This window comes from Mesoplodon bidens (assembly GCF_964165515.1).
Source record: "Mesoplodon bidens genome assembly, chromosome: 8".
NCBI lineage: Eukaryota > Metazoa > Chordata > Mammalia > Artiodactyla > Ziphiidae > Mesoplodon > Mesoplodon bidens.
The window spans coordinates 101,232,317-101,246,349 of NC_138165.1; the positions used below are offsets into that span (position 1 = coordinate 101,232,317).

The 14,033-nt window shown below is 36.8% G+C and overlaps 1 pseudogene across 1 annotated transcript in view; it reads left to right on the plus strand.

The window, feature by feature from the left end:
* LOC308621338 (small ribosomal subunit protein eS4-like) overlaps positions 1-13,544 on the plus strand; it is a 31,116-nt pseudogene extending 17,572 nt beyond the window's left edge. Inside the window, exons 2-3 of the transcript in view lie at positions 12,171-12,333; positions 13,485-13,544. The product of the transcript in view is annotated as a small ribosomal subunit protein eS4-like (transcript). The remainder of the gene's footprint in view (positions 1-12,170; positions 12,334-13,484) is intronic.
* The last annotated feature ends 489 nt before the right edge of the window (positions 13,545-14,033 follow it).

Genomic DNA, 14,033 nt, shown 5'->3' on the forward strand with positions numbered 1-14,033 from the left:
AAACATCATAAAATCTGCTTCAATTTTTTTTCCTCCAGGAAATATTTTCTGACCTCCTTCCTTTACCATGAGGGACCTATACCACACTGAAGGCTAACCATATTTACCTGTGCTTGCCTTATCTTCTAAGACAGTGCCAACTCACTGAGTGTAAAGATTGGATTTCACCTGTCTACATGCTGCTATCATACTTAGCATGATGCTTTGAATGTATTAAGAGCTATGTATTGGTTGTGGAATTGAATTGCTACCTGGTTTGGGTATAGCCTGTTATGGAGCTTTAGTGTTTCTTCATGTATTGTTGTAAAAACACTACTAGTAATTGGAAGTCTTTTATTGCAAATTCAACATTTTTTATGAACCCATACATGGGTCATTATGATTTAGATATTTTAAAAAAAACAGGATGATCCAGCTTCCCCCCACTACATAATTTCTGAATTCCCAAATCTAATTTTCCTTTACAGAGTTATGAAAACTTTCCTCTTCCAATTGCAAATTGTCTTATTATGAAATTGAAAGTGAGGTTTTTGTAAAATACACTTGGAGAGGGATCACAGAGTAATTTTTTTTAGGTATCCTATAAGCCAAAATAATAATAATAAATAAAAAACAAAATTGCTATTTGGTCTAGCCCTGATAACTCAGAAATCTATTTGATACTTAGAATGATGAAGGCTTTAGGAGCCTGTTTTTTTTGTTTCTTTCCTTATCATCCTATGTTTTCAATGATTCAGAGGATCTAGACATGCTTTATGAGGAGTAAGGCTACTCTAAATATTTAAGCAAGCATGATCTGGGGGACCCATCTAGACTAATTCTGATCCCCGATTTAGAATTAAATTTGGTAAGAAATACCTTATACTTCTCAGATGTTCTCAGGTTTTCCAGAATTAGACCAAACAGGAAAAGTGAATTTTATGGAAAAATAAGAGCCAGGTAGAACACTCCTTAGGTATCTAAAGCAAACATGAGAATGGTGAAAATACCATAAAGGATTTGAATCTTCACTGACTGAAACCACAAAATGGGAAACTAGAGAATGATCCAAGTTGCAGTGGAAATGCTGTTGATGGGTGACAGTTTGTCTACCGCCTGGGACCCTGTTAGGGGAAGAGGTAGCATTTGAAGGGCCTGGGTTCTGGCACCTTTTGAAATAATAGCTCAAATACAACTGAAACTATATCAGTAGATTTATTTTGTGAGTCTGAAAGGGGTGATGTAGAGTAGTATCTATGTCATAGAATAAAGTTGTAATGTCCAGGAGAAGAGCAATTCTGGTCACCAACATTAAGAGAAGTGCTGGAGGTCCAATTCCAATTAGATATAAATATTAATGCTCTTTTACTAAAGTCTTAATCATGACATACGGTGTCTTAGATTATGGAATCATAGAATGCTATATCTGGATACCATCTAATCCAATTACTTTCTTTTTTTTTAAACAGAGAAGGAATTATAAATTCAGGGTAATTTGCTCAAAATATTTATTACGTATTTCAAGTTGCAAGTGTGTGTGTGGTTTTTTCTGTTTTTTAAAAAAATTTATTTTGGTCACACAGCACAGCTTGCTGGATCTTAGCTCCCCGACCAGGGATTGAACCTGGGCTATGGCAGCAAAAGCACAAGTCCCATAAGTTGCAAGTGTCGAAAGGCCAAAACAAGTGTAACAACAACAATGAAATTTTCTCAATAATTGGAAAACCCTAGGGGAGAACTGTCGCCATGAACAGCTTCATTCAGGAGCTCAAATGATATCACAAAAGACTTGATTTCCTACGTATCTCAGATCAGTGCACTCCCCTTCTCTAGGCTGGGCTTCACTCTCAAGCTCTGAGTATGAACAAGGTGACCAGTGGCTTCTGCTTCACATCCTTTGAGGTCCAAGTCTAGGAGGAAATAAATTTGCCTTTCACATTGCCATCCACTTGTGCCTCCCACAGAAGTATGGAACTTTGTCTTAATTAGACCAGTTGCAGGCTAGGTTCCTACCTGTGACCCCATCTTTGTTGCCAGGACAATGTGAAGCAATGATTGGCTTAGATCTGATGCAGAAAGGGTATTTCACTCTTAAAAATGATGGTCAGAATTCAGGTTCCATGGGCCGAGAGTAGAGGTGGAGAGTCCCTCACAAAAAAAGAAATGAGATATTATCAGGAAAAAGCAGATACAAGCTGAGGTAGTAAAGAACTATTTTTTTTAACTTTTTATTTTATATTGGAGTCTAGTTGATTAACAGTGTTGGGTTAGTTTCAGGTGTACAGCAAAGTGATTCAGTTATACATATACATGTATCTATCCTTTTTCAAATTCTTTTCCCATTTAGGTTGTCACATAATATTGAGCAGAGTTCCCTGTGCTATACAGTAGGTCCTTGTTGGTTATCCATTTTAAATATAACAGTGTGACATGTACACACTACTATAGTAAAGAACTATCAAGTCAAGAATTAATCCAGACAAAGCTATCAGGGTCCTTCACTAAAATGTTGCATCCCTTAAAGTCTTCATATGAAAAAAACATATAATCATGTGTGTGGTGGGTTGTATTTATTATACACCCATATGTGGTGCCTCCCAGCAGGAGGAATACACTCAGATGGAACCTGGGACTTGCTTTGTGAGCAGAAACAACATGTGACAATTTTGAGCAGAAGCTTCAAGAACCAACAGAGGGTTCAACAAATTTGTTTTTCCTTCTGCCATCACAACCAGTGGTGTTTCAGCTAGGAGACTTCTCTGTTAGTCTGGTTTTTGGAAGTGAAGATGAATTGGAGCAGTGCCATAGGCAATACATGAAGGACATAGAACATGAGAAAGGAGTAGATCTTTCCTTCTGTAATAGACTAAAATTTTGGGACTGTTTGTTATCACCGTATGACTTAACTTAGCCTGACTGATACAACTTCCTAAAAAGAATCACCAACCTCACTTCTCTTTTGGCATTTATAAACCAAGAAAAACCTTTTCATCTACTGCTTTTCCTAAACTTCTTGCTCCCCAGCAAAGCTAGAAAAATCATTTTAATATGATATAATATTATTTTAGTTTTTGGTAAAATTAACTGATTTAAATTTGCTCTATGCCTAATCTGAAATGTGCCACATACTAGTTCTGTGACTTTGGACAAATCTCTTTATCTCTTCAGATCCTATATTAACTCTGAAATATTGTGTTTGATGACTAGATGACTTCCAAAATCACCTCTGTCAATGAGTATCTATGGTTCCAAGAGTTCATGCTTTTCTTTCCTTTATAGCACCCATTATAATTTGTAATTATATATCCTTTTGTAAGGATATATATATCCTTTTGTTGCTTTTTAGTTTTACCTCTCCACACTAGACTATAAGTTCCATGAGGGCAGGAACTATCTCTGCCCTTTTCACCACTGTACACTCAGTAACTAGCAAAGTGCTTTATGCATAGAAGGATGAATAATGTTGTTGTTCATTTTCTTACAAATGTGATATACATCTTGGCTTGAATGAAACATTATCTAGATTAATATCTTTGAGCAGGCATTATCTTCCAGTTGTCCAAAACAAATGTCTATGTCCATATCCAGACATAATGTGTAAAATGTAATCTAGATGTACATATTTTTACTGAATCAGAAAATGTGCATATACTTTGCTGTTGACAGTATAAAAACCATACAAATCATTCTAGAAAATCATTGTCAATCCAAGAAAACTGTTAAACTCACAGGTCTGTCATGCTGGAAATTAAAGCATGGGATGGTTTATGAGTTGATATTCAACGATGTGTACACAGACTGTTAGGATTTTTTTTTTAACTTGACATTTTAGAAAAAAATCAACATTTATTTGAAACAAAATACTACTAATGATGGTTTAATTCTTAAGCAGTTCCCCATTTTGCCTCTAGATGTCTCACCTGGAATTCGCATTGTAGAAGATTATTCTGATGCAATACCCCACTGTAGGCTTGGCTGAAATGTCATCTTGGGAAGTAAAAGAGTAAACCATGTGAATTTAACTGCAGTTGGGTCAAAACATTCCATCAGTATTTTTTTTTAACTTTCTGGAAAAATGCAAATAACAGATGGTGGGAGAATAGACAGATTTATGAGAAAAATGACTTGGTATTAGTCATTCCGATGAGCCACATCCCAAGTAGGCCCTGCCTTTTTAGCTGTGATAAACAGTTTCCAGGTGTAACCCTTGATGTTGGGAAAGTGATATTTAAGACAATAGTCAGCAGCCCATCTTAACAGCTTTTTTTTTTCCACTTCAAAAATAATTCATACCACATATATCCCAGTAGGCGAGGTATGGAATCCAACATATTAATATGTTTTAAGAATATGGCTTATAGGAAAATAACAATGATGTTATCCTAGGAAAACTGGCTCTACAAGTTAAGCCAGAAGCAAAAGTAGTAGTTTTACTTCTTGATACAGTAAGAAATATTTTGGCAATGGGCAAAAATAAAAGTTTATTTATTAAGATATTTTTATTGTAAATAAATGAGAAATAATACTCTTGCAGATATCTCAATTAGTAAAAATGTGTTCCAAGTACCATATGTTATATAGATTAATATACTATATATGCAAATGCTATGACAATATTTATTGTATAGAGGGAATGTGAAAAAGACAGATGATCTGCAATGGTTTATAAAAAATATTACATTTCAGATAATATTCAAACTACTTCAAAATGCAATAGAGCATAATCACTTGGACTTCTACCACAAAACCTAGAAATCTCTAAAGCAAGGGGGCGGTGGGGGTGGGGAATCTCTTCCTGTCCCTAAAATAGGCTAGCAAGAGCAGATTATCAATATTGATTTGTTGAAAAAACTGAGAATGAAAGGTGAGCAAAATCTGATTTTTTTTTTGCCAATTTACTAAAGAAGTGTTTTCTTTCTTTGTGGATTTTCATTATACTATGCTTCAGTTTCTATATCTTAAGTTTCTTTTGTTTGTTGTGCTTTATTTTAAGCCCTGCAGATCTAAAGAAAAAGTTAGAATGACTTTTACTGATCATTTTGATTTTTATTCAAATTGGACACTAATAAAACTAGTAAAATGTATTAGTCTCAAAATATTTGGTATAACTACTCACTTTGCACTACCAAAAAACAAAGATTAAAAAATTCTCAGTGTGCCCCATGTTCCATCTGCTTTTGTTTCATTTTGATTATTCAACTATTTTTTTCAGTTGATTCAGGTCAGTTTGGTCATTTAAGTTACATTTACAAATATGTCACTTTCATATTTAAAAGCACTTTTCAAAGAATTATTGCAAACTTCCTAATTGTCAATGAACTTTTGGGTCTAACATCCAAGGCTCCCCCTGGGCTAGTTCTAGCCTCCTTTTCCAGAATTTCTTCTTCTAATAATTGTAAAGTGATCTAAGATCTCTTCTTACATTTACCTATTATGGTAAACTGTTGTTCAATTCAAATATTATTTACTTCATGATGCCTATTCTTGTTCCTTCAAGTAGACATGATCAAATCTGTCTCTACTTATGGAAATTGAAGTACTATTATGTGTTTACTTATCTCTAGCTATTGGTTTGTAACTTCAGTAGTTCCCTGAGTGAAATGAAATACTGGTTCCTGTACACGGAGGGCAAGGAGAGACTCAAGAAAGGAGCAAATCACTCCAGATAGGTAGGTGGTGGTTTTAATAAGCAAGGGGACTTATGAAGCTCGTTTTGGACAGCTCCAACATGAGTAGATCTTTGCACCTACCTTCCAGAATCTTAAAAGTTTATATAGAGGCCTTAACTGGGTTCAGTCATGTATTCAGTTCAGATGGTCTCAACAACACCTTATCTCTCAAGGCTAAGTCCTTGAAACACCTTCTAGCATGGAAATATTAGGAGTGACATGTATTCCAAGGAGAGGGAGGAGATAAGGAGCCTCCAACTGCATGGGTGACTGCGTGGGTCCTGCTCTCAGGTCAACCAGAGGTCATCATGACCTCCTCCAACACAAGCCTCTGTCCAGATTTTAAATTGAGGTCAGCAGTTGTAACTTATTCCTAAGAACATTGCTTGACCTTCAACAAAAGTTGGTTAAAATAAATTCTATTTGTCAATTTTCCAGTTAAAGGAATTGATACGGTCAATATTATCCATGGGAGGAAGGAGAGTATGACTCTGATAAGTTCCTGTTGGGATGACACCATGAGAAAAGGGAAAGAGAGAAGCTGAGAGAAGTTCATGAAAAAAGACAAAGAGGTTAGAGAGATATGAAAGAAAATGAGTAACAGGAAGAGTAGAAATAGAATGAGCAGGAAGAAAGGTATGTCTTGCTCATAGACCTGAATGGTATTACTTCTGGGATCTTCTGTCTTAGCTCCACCTCATCTTGAAACTCCCAACTTGCCTGATAGCAGTTCAGTAGGAATAAATCAGCCTTTGAAGTATTTGGGAATCCATCCAGGGATCAGCCAATCTGTGCAGGTCCTGAGAAGTGAGGAAGGTAAGCCAACTCCCTGGTCCCTTGTCCCTTCCTTTGCACAGCATGATGTTCTAGTAGCTTCAAAGATACTTTTTCCTCAAATAGTACCTACTCTTCAGAGCAAATTCTGAGTGCTTCATCTATGGAGCAGCTGGAATTCCTTAGAGATCATCAATCAAAATCCAGAGGCTTACATTTAGTTATAAAATTGGGAAGTATTTAAATTTCCAATCAGTTGTGTGTCAGTTGTGGATGATTCATTTAGATTCTTTTGGTCTCAATTTTCAAATTCTAAAGGATGACTGTTAAGCTAGAGTTCTCGGAGAACTCTTCTAGGTATAAGATTCTGTTTTGCTATTCTGGAAATTAAAGTATGGATGTTTAATTCCCTAATCATAACACCTGAACTTTTTTGTCTGTTACTAATGTAATGGTAATTATAGATATATATATTTCTATCTCAGATATATATATATATATATATATATATATATAGTTTAATTTTAAAAGAAACATTATAGCATTTAAAGTAGTTATCAGTGCTATAATGATGTGGCACAGTGGTTAAGAATCTGGTGCCAATGCAGAGAACACAGGTTTGAGCCCTGGTCCAGAAGATACCACATGCTGCAGAGCAACTAAACCTCTACGCCACAACTACTAGGCCTGCTCTCTAAAGCCCGCGAGCCACAACTATTGAAGCCTATGTGCCACAAATACTGAAGCCCACACACCTACAGCCCGTGCTCCGCAACAAGAGAAGCCACTGCAGTGAGAAGCCTGCACACAGCAAAGAAGAGCAGCCCCCACTCGCCACAGATACAGAAAGCCCACGTGCAGCAACAAAGACCCAACGATGAAGACCCAAGGCAGCCAAAAATAAATAAATAAATAAATTTATAAAAAGAAACAGTAGTTATCAGACTTTAAACTTTTAGCGTCCTCTTTTCAGTTAATCAGAAAATGAAGTAAACTTTATTTTTTTTATAAATTCAACATATAAAAATGTATTGAAAATCTATCATGGGCCAGTGCTTGGATTATAGCAATGAGGAGAATACTTCTTTCCCTCCACATGAAGCAGGTACTTGAACTGAATAAAAGGCTAGTAGATCTAATTAAATTATGTGTTTTGGATATCACTGCCTTTAAAATTCTAATCAATAGGCATTTGATATTTTCTTTAAACAAAGAAATCAAATCTGCTTTTTAAAACTATTTACTGGTGCTAACAATAGCAAATATGTTTTTATTAGAACACTGTTTCATTTATAAATGCAGGTAAGTCTTGACAAATATATGTAAGTTGTTGAGAGTATAGAAAAAAAATACATTGGAGCTGATGCAAAGTTTATGATTTACTTTTAAAACTCTGTACGAAGGCTACTTGAACTTAATTCTAATAGTCCAGACATGTGTCATATTAGGGTTCTGCCAGAAATAGATGGCTCTTTCAAATGATACAATTGATGAGCTTTTAATAAAGATACTCTTTTCTTTGTAAGTGGTGTGGGCAGGGTTTAGAGAAACCAACAAGGGGTGGATCAGCACACATGGGCTAGCAGCTCTGGGATTCTGTGACCACCCCTTCACCAGAAGTAGAGAGGTTGGTGCCAGAACATGGAGACGTTAGCATATAGGTAAGACAGCTTAGGAAGCACTATGGCCTTTGACAGAGTGACACAGCCAACCTGTGGCCACCTGGCAAGGAGAATTACATTGAAATAGATATCCTGGACACAGTCTCCTCTTCCAATTCAGTCTATGACTGCTTCTCATTGGCTTAACCCAAGCCAGAGAGCATGGTAGCTCAACGATGGGATCCATAGACGTCAATTTTCTGTAGTGTAGAACAGAATAAAGAAGGCTCGTACATGCACCTGCACAAAAATATGGAGGACATGCAGAACAAAATGGTAATTAGAAGTTATTAAAATGATGTCTTAATGATCTTTCTAGTTTAACATGGAAAAATTACATAACAGAAAAGTTGAGTTCTATTTTATTTTGAAAGCAATTTTCAAAATTCAAATTAATATTTTAATCACTCATTTCTGTAGAACATGATATATATATATATATATATATATATATATATATATACATATGGATGACAGTGTTTTCTCCAATATTAGTAAAAACTTTACCTTTAGAATGATTTAATGATAGTGGAAGTGTTTCTCAGCTTTGAATTGCTAGATGTCATTCAGTAGGCACTTAAAAATGGAATAAAAGGGGCTTCCTTGGTGGCTCAGTGGTTGAGAATCCGCCTGCCGATGCAGGGGACACGGGTTTGTGGCCCAGTCCGGGAAGATCCCACATGCCGCGGAGCGGCTGGGACCGTGAGCCATGGCCGCTGAGCCTACACGTCCGGAGTCTGTACTCCTCAACGGGAGAGGCCATGGCAGTGAGAGGCCCACATACCGCAAAAAAAATAAAATAAAAAAATTTTTAAAAAAGGAATAAAAGCATGAAGGGAGAAAAAAGTAGATTCATGTACAAACCTCATCACAAGTATTTTGATCTGGTTCACTTTAATTCATAGAAATATATAGATACTTTTATTTTTATAACACTGAAAGTGCACTACCCTAAAATCAAACCAAAATAAAACAATTCTATACTTGATAAGTCCACACAGGACTTAATAATATGAACACCTAGTGAATACAAGCAGAATGCATGGTCTGGGTTTCTCTTCAGAAACAGATAATTATGATCATGTTCATTTTATTTATTTTGTTCCTCTTTGTACCTTTATTGTCCCCAAACTAAAATGGAGAAAAATTCTAAGTATTCTGTAATTTTTAAAAAAGTAACAGACTTGCTGATAATACAGAATAGCTACAAATTTTTATTGAATAAATCACTTTGTTTTGCTTTGCTTCTGTTTTAAATCTAAAGTTGAAGATGAAAGAACTAGATGAAGATTTCTAGTTTATTAATATTTTTTAATATCAAAACACACACACTTTTGATACATAATCTGGCTTAGATCAAGCTGCCTGCTCCATCAAGGGCAATGTCTTTGGCAAAATTAGTTCCTTGCAGTTCAACATAACATATGTTAAACATGTACCAAATATTTTGCTACAACTTGGCAAGTTCAGCACAACTGGCAAACCCTTCATAAGAAAGGCCACAATGTCACATTGGCATGAAAATAGAATCTAGGCTGAGAAGTAGAGAGAAAAATAAAAGTTCTCTTAAGGTCAAGGGCAACAGCTGAGCAGCGCTGGGGCTACCTGTTTCAAAGGATACAGTGTCTTGTGTTTGTAGATAAAATGTTGGTTTCTATGGGGGGGAGGGTGGTCACAGGAACAAATATCCCTGACTCCCAAACAAAATAATCCCCAATAAAATGGATGATGTAGCCCTTAGTAAAAAGGGAGATAACTATTCATGGGAAAAAATGCATGACCTCACCCTTTCAGAATACACAGTGATTCATCAGCATTTTCCAGCTTTCTTGCCTGCTTGTTTTGAATCTCACAGCTCTGTCCGTTTCCCTTTTGCCCCCAAGGTCAGGTCACCTAATTAAAGGCCCTGGGGTTTGGGAAGGACAGTAAAATATAAGGAAAGCCCATGGTTTGTGGAAGTACTTCTTGTCAATAATTTAGAGGCACAGTCTTTGCTGACCGCACGTGTTTCTCAGGAGCTAAATGTTATCTTTGTTTCTTTTCCTCACTTTATTTTGTCTCAGAAAGGCTGTGTGTTGACTTCATTGAAAAAGAAGCCTCTGTGATCATGAGGAAAATGTCCTGGGAATAATATATGGAAATGTATTTATAAGCAGGAGGAATCAGCTAAAAATATCATTACAAGCAGGCTAAGTTATAATTTTAAATTGTGGCACTTGCAAAATCCTTGAAGTGCTATCAGTCCGTCTCCTTCTTATGAAAAGGCATCATAGTTTAATCAAATAACTGTGAAACCACTGCCTTGAAATTGCAACCAAATTGTTTGTGCAGTGTTATGTATCTAAGGGAACAAGTGTGGACTTCTAGAATTACATTATTAATTTCTTTTGAGCCATGTGCACTTCAAAGATTTTTCAGAATCTAGTAATGCTAATGTTACACAGTGACCGATTCCTCTGTGGGTGGAAGTACTAGGCTTCTTGTTATGCCTCTTCCTCTTCTCATCTGCGTATCTCCTGATTATTTCTGATTTTTGGCTCTGCAATGTGGGGGGCAGGAGGGGGAGGGCACATCTGTCTAGTTTGTTCTACCAGACATCTACAACTTTATACAAAGAATGATAAGACCACTATTGGGGAAAAAAAGAAAGTTTTTGATCAACCTGCTGCTTTCAGCTACACTCTACCTGTGAGTCCCGGCATAAACAGTACCCTTGTGCCTATTAAAATGCATATTCCCGGGCCCTGCTTCCTGAGATCCACCAGTGGTGGGTCTGAGATCTCTAATTTTTATTGGGAATCTGTGGGCCTGAGAGCTACACTTTGAGAAATCCAGCAGTATGTTTTCCTTTGATCTTTAGAAATCAGATCAAGCTAATGATTTTCATCTATGCTAACTGAGCAATTTCTAGAAAAATCATTTCACTGCTGCTCAGAAGCCAGTGATTCAGGCCTATCATAGCAGCTGGTGCAGCCTTGGCTCTCAAGTGTTCTAGGTAATCTCTCTAAAAGCCCATTAACCATTAGTGATCTGAAGACGTGGTTAGGGATAGCTTAAAAATTACATGCTAATATCGTCTCTTCATTTGGTTGGCTTGATTGTACCAATGTAGAGAAAACCCTGGGTATGAGCATCCACCACCTCAACCTGGGGCCCAGGTAAGTGGCAGACTTTGCTTGATCTTCCTCATGTTATGCTCTCACATCTTGGGAACAACCAAAGACATTGGGGGTGAAAGTTGGGGCTAGACTTCCCACATCCCTCCTCTTACCCCTCTCTTATTTCAGAGGTGTCTATGGGTCTCAATGACCTGTGTCTATCCACATTTCTGCTTGGATTCTGGCCTTGGTGTTGCTGGCTGGGCAGATAAAGCACTGTTGTTTTCACTATGAGAGCTTTCCTTTCTGCTTATTTGCACTTCTATCACTCTGTACCCTGATGATAAACCCCATCTGATTCAGACTGATTGCTTACACTCTATGCTGTCAGCACTATATTCATTTATACAAGTGGGCTGAGTGTAAATATCCTTAGGTCTTTTCCTGAGATGGTTTGACCAAATAAATGGCATGTTATTTATTTCCAGAAGTTTGTTATTTTCTTAGGGAACTCAAACCTGGGGTCACTCCATTTTGCTTATTCATTATTGAGGAGTTAATGACACTGATGCTTATTTTTTGTAATCAACATTACTTGAGGTATAATTTGCAAACAATAAAATTCCCATGTGAAATGTACAAGCTGGTGGCTTTTTACACTTTCTTCTTTTGAAACAATCATAGATACACAAAAAGATGCAAGGATAGTACAGAGCATCCCATTTACCCTTCACCTGTGTGCCCTCAATTGTTACTTCTTAAAGAATGATTGTATAATACAAAACCAGGAAAATGGTGTTAGTATGAAATGTGTGTATAGTTCTATGTTATTTCATCACATATAGATTGGTGTAGTCACCAGCACAATCAGATATATGTAATAATGAGGCTGAAGTAACACAAATACAAAATTGGAAGCAGTGAAAATAGGAAGGCATAGCAAGCTAACCTTAGTGAATGATAACATAGTCACTATGTTTAACTTTCAGGACTGACTATGAAATCCCTGGCATCCAGGGTGAAAAGGAGAGCATGATAAATGGAATAGCTTTCCTTATGAGAAAGGAGGATGCCTGCCAGTTCTTCAGTGAAGAGAACTTTTCCGCTGGTGTTACCTCTAAAAGAAATAAGTTTTACACAGACCGTACTGATGTAATGGTTAACGTTCTGAGCAATTCTGAGTAATATTTCTATAGAAAAAGCAAACACAGATTTTGCTTAACTGGCTATTTTTCTTTGTGACTACTAGTCACAAGTCCGAAAGCAAACTATTAAAGCAAAACTCCATAAAGCTAACAAATAAGACACATTAGGTGGCTAGCACTTCAACACAGCATAAAGAAGGCTATGGAGTGGGGGGAGGGGCTTCTATGATCAGTATTAGTGTGACTCAGCATCTATTTCTGGTTTTCCTTTTCAGGCTTTTTGTGAATGAATGAGGCCATGTGACCAGTTATGGCCAATGAGTTGTGAGTATGGCAGTTTATATTTTCAAAAGAAGGCTTCTCCTAAAGTATGACACTGACATTCCTCTGTCAGGAGATTGGGTCTAGCTTTCCTCCCATTGAACTACAGCGGGTGGGCTTTACAGAAGTGATGCTGTGTGATCTCAGATGTTAGCTTCTCCCTGGCCCCCCTTCAATTAATCTCTTTTTATCTCTCTCTTCTTGCATTTTTATGAGTCCTGTGACAACATGTAAGAAATTCAGCCATCCTGAAGCAGTCATGCTGAAGAGAATACGTAAAGAAACAGCACAGAGGTAAAGAATTCTGTCCAAGGCACCCCAGCTGTTTCAGTGCAGAGCTCTTCAAGTCATTCAGGCTTAGGACCCATATATGGGAGTAAAGAAGCCCTGGAGATAACTGAGCCCCAGTCATCTTCTCACTACGATTTCAAGAAAGGAGGTTAATTTAATATTTATTTGAAAGGAAATATAGAGCAAATTACTTAGGATTCCTAGGTCTAGAAGAGTAATTGAATTGCAAACACCTATGCTATCTGCAAGTGTTGGTGAAGAAATATGTAACAGTATCCTGTATACTAGAATCAATTTTGAAACATCTTGGAGATCAGGCTTCACCTGAAATATTAGGGAAAAAGAATCACCCATTCTTATAGAAGGTCCTCTTTTGAATAATCTCCATGGAGGAAAAAAATACAAAAACAATTTCAACAAATAGTTCTGATAATTTCAGTCATAATGACTTTTGTTATCAGTGCTACTTTTCTGAAGTTTGTTTTTTTTTTTTCATTCTTTGTGTTTAATTTTTTTAATGCTTTCTTCTTTTGTTTTATCTTCTAGACCATAGTTGATTATGAGTACCTGGTTGATCATAAAAGAGCATATTTTAGGGCCAAATAAGACTTTATTGATCATCTTGGCTTAAATCCCAAATATTGTGACAGAGGAAATTTGATATCTAGAACCTTCCCAAGGGCATGGCTTAATTGTAACCCTGGGCACCTGACTGGCCGTGCTCTCTGTCTTCAGAGACGTCACTGACTTGATGGATATGCCATGAACAGCCTTTTCAGAGACGACCACATGGCATCTGAGTATTCCCCAAAGGGTGAGGAGTAGGAAAAGAAGAAAATGCAATAGCCCCTCTCCACTGGTCACCTGTGGATATCACCCTCCACGTTTTTCTGAATAGCTCCTCCCTGCCCCCAAACAGAGATGTAATCAACATTGATAAAATGGCTACCCAACACTTACTTCCAATATGACTGTGATATTTTAGAAAAACAGGGAATGTCTCTTCTGGTAAAATGCAGAATGTATTAAATGATAATGATGTATAATAACTGGTTACTAATCCCTGAAGAGAAAAATATTCTTTCCTGTATTTTG